Genomic DNA, 8,323 nt, shown 5'->3' with positions numbered 1-8,323 from the left:
CATATGTATAAGTCCGGTAATGCTGTTCCACATTCCAGAACCACAGCTTTGTCCACCACCCCATACACACTGATGTCACGATACACCACCTCCCCTGTGTGATTTATCTGAAGGGCTAAAGGAGAGATGACACCATGTTATGTATGCAAAATATGTGTGCAAAAGAAAACAAAGATGGTGGTGTCATGTGCCTTGGCTCTGTTCAGATGCTGTGAGGGTTGATTACATTGTAATTACCTAACTTTACTGAAATGGATCATTTTCAAATAAATAGAAAAATATAAATCTTTAGTTAAAAACTGTCAAACACATTTAACTTACACTAAAAGGTACTGCGTCTTATCGTGGTATCATTTTCAGTCATGAGTAAGCTAAAAGAGGATAGAAAATCGACTTAAAAAGAAATCTAAAATTCAAAAGAATTGTGTGGGTAGGTAGACAGACAGATAGATAGATAGATAGATAGATAGATAGATAGATAGATAGATAGATAGATAGATAGATAGATAGATAGATAGATAGATAGATAGATAGATAGATAGATAGATAGATAGATAGATAGATAGATAGATAGATAGATAGATAGATAGATAGATAGATAGATAGATAGATAGATAGATAGATAGATAGATAGATAGATAGATAGATAGATAGATAGATAGATAGATAGATAGATAGATAGATAGATAGATAGATAGATAGATAGATAGATAGATAGATAGATAGATAGATAGATAGATAGATAGATAGATAGATAGATAGATAGATAGATAGATAGATAGATAGATAGATAGATAGATAGATAGATAGATAGATAGATAGATAGATAGATAGATAGATAAAAACCTTACCACATGTTGTTAAAACAAATAAACATGTTGAAAAAAATAAAAATCCCAGGTCTAGCACTTGGGCCACCATGGTATCATGATGATCTTGAGTCCAGCAACATCTTTACCCCAAAAAGTGGGGAACCCATTGAACATTGAAGCTAATGGACACCAAAGAATCCCTTTCTAATACATTCTCTCCACTAGACTTGTGTTTCCTTATCTCTCATATCCAAATGTTTCTTGATGATTGCAGCTGAAGGCACGGGACTGAACTTAAAAACCTGATTTAGCGTCAGCCAGTTGTGGCCCTCTTTTTCTCTGCTCGTCTTGTGCCCTTTCTTTTCCTTTAGGGTTTGGATAACACAGGGATAGTAAGCTCATCTATTATGCAAGACATTTGCACGGGTGATCGGTTTAGATTTCCACACACACATACACATGTATAAATGCACATACCTGCACATTACCTAACACAAGCAGGGTTGTTCTGAGCTGACATTCAGTTTTAAAAAGTTTGACATGAATATTTTGCTATTTAAACTGGATTAAAGCTTCTAGTTGTGTAGTTTACAATTGATCAAACCCACTTGATGAAGACAAACAATCATGAAATTCACATTCTGTTTTTAAGTGTTTTATATCTAGTTTTTGTTCTCAAGCTTTAGTTTAGGGTGAGATACAATAAACGACTATGGGTCATGATAAACACTACTGAGTGAACAAATGATTTTACCAAGCAGTTACAGTGCCATGTGAAAGCTTTTTTAGCCCATGAACCTCTTTTTCATTTTATCATGTTACAACCACAAACTTCAATGGTTTTATTGTGATTTTATGTAATAGATCAACAAAATGTAGTGCATAATTGTGCAGTGAAAGGAAGATGATACAAGGTTTTTAAAATTGTTATGATGTGCATTTATTGACCTCACTTTTCTCTGATATCCTTAAATAAAATCCAACGCAATAGAGTAAATAGTCTTTGGTGTGTAATTTAGACTTTAATTTTAAGTTTGAAGCAGAGTTAGGTTATGAAACAATATCAGAGCTTTTTCAAAAATCTCATGATACACTGTTGAATCCATCATCAGAAAGTGAAAAGAGCACACCACAACTGCAAACTATTGAAGAAGCAGCCATTAATCGGAGAAGCAGCCAAGAAACCCATGTATTTCTGGAGGAGCTGCTGAGATCCACTGCTCAGGTAAGGGAAGTGTTAACATTTTAGTTATTTGTCATGCTCTTCACAAATCTGCCCTTTCTAGAAAAATGGCAAGAAGAAAAAACATTGTTGGAAGTCTGCTTTGCATTTGCAGGGAACACAGCAACATGTGGAAGAAGGAGCTCTGGTCAGGTCTGTGATCTACATACAAAACTAAGTGTGGAGGAAAACTAACACAGCAAATTACTGAAGACAGTTTTTCCACTTTCAAATGTAGTGGTGGTGGTGGCAGCATTATCCTCTGTGGATGTTTTCCTTCAGAAGAGACAGCAAAACAGGTTAGAGTTGATGGGACTGGGTTGACGGTTCATCTCGTTAATCATGCAGCCAGAACTACAGTGGATTAGTTTATAGCAAAGCCTATTCGTGTTTTAAGATGGCCCAGTCAAAGTCCAGACTTAAATCCATTTGAGAATTTGTGACAAGACTTGATGGACTACATTGATGTTCAAAGTAGCCTTGGATAAAACCTGACTGAGCTTGAGATATTTGACAAAGACAAATGGGAACAATTTAAGACTCCAGATATGCACAGCTGGAAGATGCATATCTCACAAACTTGCAGCTGTAATTGAAGCAAAAGCTGGTTCCACAAAAATATTTACTCAGAAGGGTTAATACAAATGAAGAATACATTTTTTACATTTTATTTCTAAAAACAAATAGTGTAAACGTACATAATTTCCTTCCTCTTCACAGTTCCACATTGTTTGAGGCTAATGTATGCAACTGAATAAAATAAACTGACGTTTGTGGTTTTAATGTGATAATGTGAAAAAGTTCAAGGGATAGAAATACTTTTGTGAGTTCATGCTCTGTCAAACTGAACAAACTGCTGCATCACACGAAGGTTTGCTTTATTAAATACATCATTATTGTATGATGGCATTTTTAACATGTCCATACTTTGGTTCTGTCAAATAGAAATAGGAATGTCAATAATTAATGCAGGCATCAACTTCAGATGTTGTTGAAGCCAGAATTAAATATATAGTTGTACCAGTGGATTGAAAGGAGAGACAAATGCAATAACTTCTCAGATTTTCTATGAACTTTTCTATCATTTAGAATGTTGTGAATTGGAATACTTGTTTACATACAGTTACAGTAAAACGTAAAAAGAATTTCCCTATGACTTTAGTCTTTTTTGAGACTAAGATTTAAAATTAAAAGCTTAATATTCTAATCTCATAGGTCCTTGCAGGACTGATTAGGGAGAGTAAACTCTACTGATGGGATTAGGATTAAATTAGATTAAGAAATCAGGCATCTTGTAGGAATGCCCTCTAGTTCCTCACAGTGTCGTGAGATCACATTGTTCCTAATATTTGAGGAACTACAGCAGACGTTTCTATAAAAAAAAAAGTCCTCTTGCTCAAAGGCAGAAGTAGTTGCTGTATTGCTATATTCCTATAAACAATCTGTTTATCTAAGAGAAACAAGAGGAAGGACTGTAAAAAGAAAGCAGTAGAATGTAATTTGAGATGTCAGTGATGAGTGACTGGAGAACAGATATCAAATTCCTCACTTGGCAGGGAGATACCAAGCATATGCTAGGATTGAGAGTGTTAGACGTTTTCTGGGTACACAATAAATTGAGTTTCTTGACAGCTTGGCTTCATGGCTAAACAACATCTAATAGTTTCCAAAATAGTCCTTAGAGCCCAAATTAAAAACAATATTACACCTGTATTTGCATTCTGTTTTACTTTCTGTTTTTAAAGTAAATTTCATTCCTATTATATCTGTGACAACAAACCAGAACAAGCAATAGCTCCTATATCCATTACAAGTGCTTCAATGGATTAAACAGTGTCTGTGTTGTTTTATAACCTAAGCCTTCTTTAAACTTCACAACTTTATCCCTGATGTGGTTGATATTAGAGCAATAATAAGCTGTACCAATGTCAATTGATCAGTCTCATACATTTATTAGTCAAACTATCTGTTTATCAGTCTGACATGAAATCATTTACTTAATACCAATTTATTTCTCGGTGCAATTTTTATTTTAAGTCACAGATGAGGACTTGTCATCCAGAGACTATGGGAACATCGCCACTCTTGCTATAAGATTGAAAGTGTAAATGTATTATCAATCAAATTTGTATATTAAGTATATCTACCTAAAAGAATAAAAGGATGTCTAAAGTAATGAATGTTCAGCAATATTATTATTCAGTTGATCAGGGTTCCGTGGTTATCCAGACTTCATCAGACTTTCATTAACCTGGTATGGAATGATATAAACTTTTCAGTTTTACATCTTATCTCATCTAAGATGCAATGGGAGAGGATTTAAAGGTCTATCTTGCATATCGGTCCGTATCTATTTCCAAATCTTTAGTTATACAGATTTTTTTCCATCTCCTGCTTGTTTGGAAATAGAAGCTACTTGCTTACTGGAACTGTAGACATTATATCATCCACTTCTTGTTGAAGGAGCCTCACCCCATTGTCCTTTAAACTGGCCATTGTTGCTCTATGGAATAAGTAGAGGCAGCATTTGTCTGTCCAACAGACTTGGATGTTTGGGCAAATGAGCCTTTGGTATCCCAGCAAGGACAGCCCCAATATAACAGCAAATAGAAGAGAGGAGTTACTTGTGGGGTTTAGCTAGTGGAGGATACCCAGTGAATGATAGGGGAGCAGTTTCTCTTGGGCAATCCACAGAGAGTCTCTTCTCTCCAAGAATACTTGCATAGAATATTGTAAAAAATGCTGCAGAGAAAAAGCTTTAAGCAAACAAATAAGTGATCTTGATAAAACAAAACAATTTTTAATCAGTCATACTAGACACAGTCAATTAGACCGGACCGGCTAATCGCAAACCTATTGGCTGGATAAAAGCTTCACAAATCTCTGACATGTCATTGATGTGACAAGCTTTTAATGTATCTGTATCCCACTTGCAGATTCTTCAACATCTGAGATGTTGCTCCAATAAGAAGGACACCTTAACAAGAGATGAGGTGTAACCAGGTCTTTAAGAATGATGGCAAAGAGTTATCCCTTGGGTGACAACCTTAGACTAAACTTTAAACCACAAATTATAATTTTAATTTAGGCAAAGAAAAATCACTGTAACCATATCACTATTGTAAGCAGATTAATAATCAATGCATGAAACAGCATACTCATTTAAAAAGATTAACACGGGCGTGGCGCTGATGGTGTAGGGGTTAAGCGCGCGACCATATACGGAGGCTACAGTCCTCGAAGCGGCCGTCCCGGACCCGGCGACATTTGCCGGGTCCGGGACTCACTGTCCTGACTGGTGTGTTTATTGGTCTTCATTGTGCTGTTTGTTGACTAAAACCTAACAAACCTCTGAGCATTTCTTTCTCTAAATTATCTCTTAATTCCCATTGGGTCAGTGTTTGAGTGGCAGGGTACACCTTGGACAGGTCACCATTGCATCACAGAACAACACAGACACACCTACACTCACCGGCCAGTTTATTAGGTACAACTGTCCAACTGCTCATTAACACAAATTTCTAATCAGCCAATCACATGGCAGCAACTCAATGCATGTAGGCATGTCGACATGGTCAAGACGATCTGCTGCAGTTCAAACCGAGCATCAGAATGGGGAAGAAAGGTGATTTAAGTGACTTTGAACGTGGCATGGTTGTTGGTGCCAGACAGGCTGGTCTGAGTATTTCACAAACTGCTGATCTACTGGGATTTGCAAGCACTATCATCTTTACAGAGAATGGTCCAAAAAAGAGAAAATATAATATAATATAATAATAATATGCCTTGTTGATGCCAGAGGTCAGAGGAGAATGGCCAGACTGGTTTTAGCTGATAGAAAGGTAAAAGTAAGTCAAATAACCACTTGTTACAACCAAGGCATGCAGAAGAGCATCTCTGAACGCACAACACGTTGAACCTTGAGGCAGATGGGCTACAGCAGCACAAGACCACACCGGGCGCCACTCCTGTCAGCTAACAACAGGAAACTGAGGCTACAATTCGCACAGGCTCACTAAAATTTGACAATAGAAGATTGGAAAAACATTGCCTGGTCTGATTCCACCTCAGCCCTAGACCCTTCTGCTTCTACATGTTTACCTTCAACCATATCAGAAGATGCTGATGCTTCCTTTGCTTCCCCCTTCCACCTGTGTATCTCAAGAAGTCAGGTGAAGATGCAACTGGAGAGACTGAATAGGAATAAGGCTGCAGGTCCAGATCATGTCAGCCCTAGAGTCCTGAAGGGCTGTGCAGAGCAGCTCTGTGGGATTCTGCAGCACCTCTTCAACCTTAGCCTGGCCCAGAAGAAGGTTCCAGTGTTGTGGAAGACCTCCTGTCTTGTTCTGGTACCAAAGAACTCACCCATCAGTCCACAATGACTATAAACCTGTTGCCCTGACATCCCACATCATGAAGGTCCTAGAGAGACTCCTGTTGGCCCACCTGAGTAAGCAAACAGTAAACCATCAGGACCCCCTTCAGTTTGCTTATCACTGTGGAGTTGGAGTTGAAGATGCCATCATACACCTGCTTCAACAAACCCACTGTCATCTGGACAACGCCAGCAGCACTGCGAGGATCATGTTCTTTGATTTCTCCAGTGCATTTAATACAATTCAACCTGATTTGCTTTGTCAGAAACTCCAGAAGACTCAGGTGGAGGCCTCAAGAATCTCCTGGATCAAAGACTACCTGACAAACAGACCACAGTTTGTGAGACTGAAGGGTTGTGAGTCTAACCAGGTAGTCAGCAGCACAGGAGCACAGGAGGACTGTACTCTCACCATTCCTTTTCACTCTGTACACCTCAGACTTCCAGTACAAGACAGACTCCTGTCATCTGCAGAAATACTCAGATGATTCTGCAGTTGTGAGGTGGATCAGAGATGGACAAGAAGCTGAGTACAGGGAGGTGGTGGACCACTTTGTGGCATGGTGTGGAAACAATCATCTCATCTTGAATGTGACTAAAACAAAGGAGATGATTGTAGATTTTCAGAGAAACAGGAATAATTCAAAAACTATTTCCATCATGGGAGAAGAGGTGGAGGTGGTGCAGGAGTATAAATACCTCGGTGTTCACCTGGACAACAGACTGGAGTGGAGATACAACTGTGAAGCCGTCTACAAGAAAGGAACGGAGCAGACTGTACTTCTTGAGTAAGCTTAGGTCCTTTGGTGTTTGCAGCAAGATGCTGCATATCTTCTATAAGTCTGCTGTGGAGAGTCTGATCTCTTCTGCCATCATCTGCTGGGGAAGCAGCATCAGAACCAGGGACTTAAAAAAGCTCAACAAGCTGATAAAAAAGGCTGGCTCTGTTCTGGGGACTCCTCTAGAACCTCTGGAGATCATTGTGGAAAGAAGGATTCTTCATAAAATGAAGAACATTATGGAGAACCCTGAGCATCCTCTTTATGAGACTGTCCTACAACAACAGAGTGTCTTCAGTCAGAGGGCTCTTCAGATCTGCTGTAAGACAGACCTCTACAGGAGATGCTTCCCGCCCACAGCCATTAGCATCTAGAATAGCTCTTTGAAGAAACCTTCATAATGAGCTACAACAACATTTAATTTCCCTTTGGGATTAATAAAGTATTTTTGAATTGAATTGTTTCTAGGATTTCCTTCTTTCACTTGCGGAACATTGTCAAAATTAGAAATATCCTGTCCAGGAGTAACGCTGAAAAGCTAGTCCATGTATGTGTTACTTCAAGGCTGATCTATTGTATTCTTTACTATCAGGATGTCCACAAAATGTAGTTATGGTAGGGTCAGAATTTGGTGTCAACAACATGAAAGCATGGATCCATCCTGCCTTGTATCAACGGTTCAGGCTGGTGGTGGTGGTGTAATGGTGTGGGGGATATTTTTCTTAGCACACTTTGGGCCCCTTAGTACCAACGCCACAGCCTACCTGAGTATTGTTGCTGACCGTGTCCATCCCTTTATGACCAAAGTGTACCCATCTTCTGATGGTTACTTCCAGCAGGATAACGCACCATGTCATAAAGCACGAATCATCTCAGACTGGTTTCTTGAACATGACAATGAGTTCACTGTACTCAAATGGGCTCCACAGTCACCAGATCTCATTCCAATAGAGCACCTTTGGGATGTGGTGAAACGGGAGATTCGCATCATGGATGTGCAGCCGACAAATCTGCAGCATCTGTGTGATGCTATTATGTCAATATGGGCCAAACTCTCTGAGGAATTTTTCCGGTACCTTGTTGAATCTATGCCACGAAGGATTAAGGCAGTTTTGAAGGCAAAAGGGGGTCTAAC

The sequence above is a fragment of the Girardinichthys multiradiatus genome, chromosome 11 (genome assembly GCF_021462225.1).
Source record: "Girardinichthys multiradiatus isolate DD_20200921_A chromosome 11, DD_fGirMul_XY1, whole genome shotgun sequence".
Taxonomy (NCBI): Eukaryota; Metazoa; Chordata; class Actinopteri; order Cyprinodontiformes; family Goodeidae; genus Girardinichthys; species Girardinichthys multiradiatus.
This window is presented reverse-complemented; position numbering follows the sequence as displayed.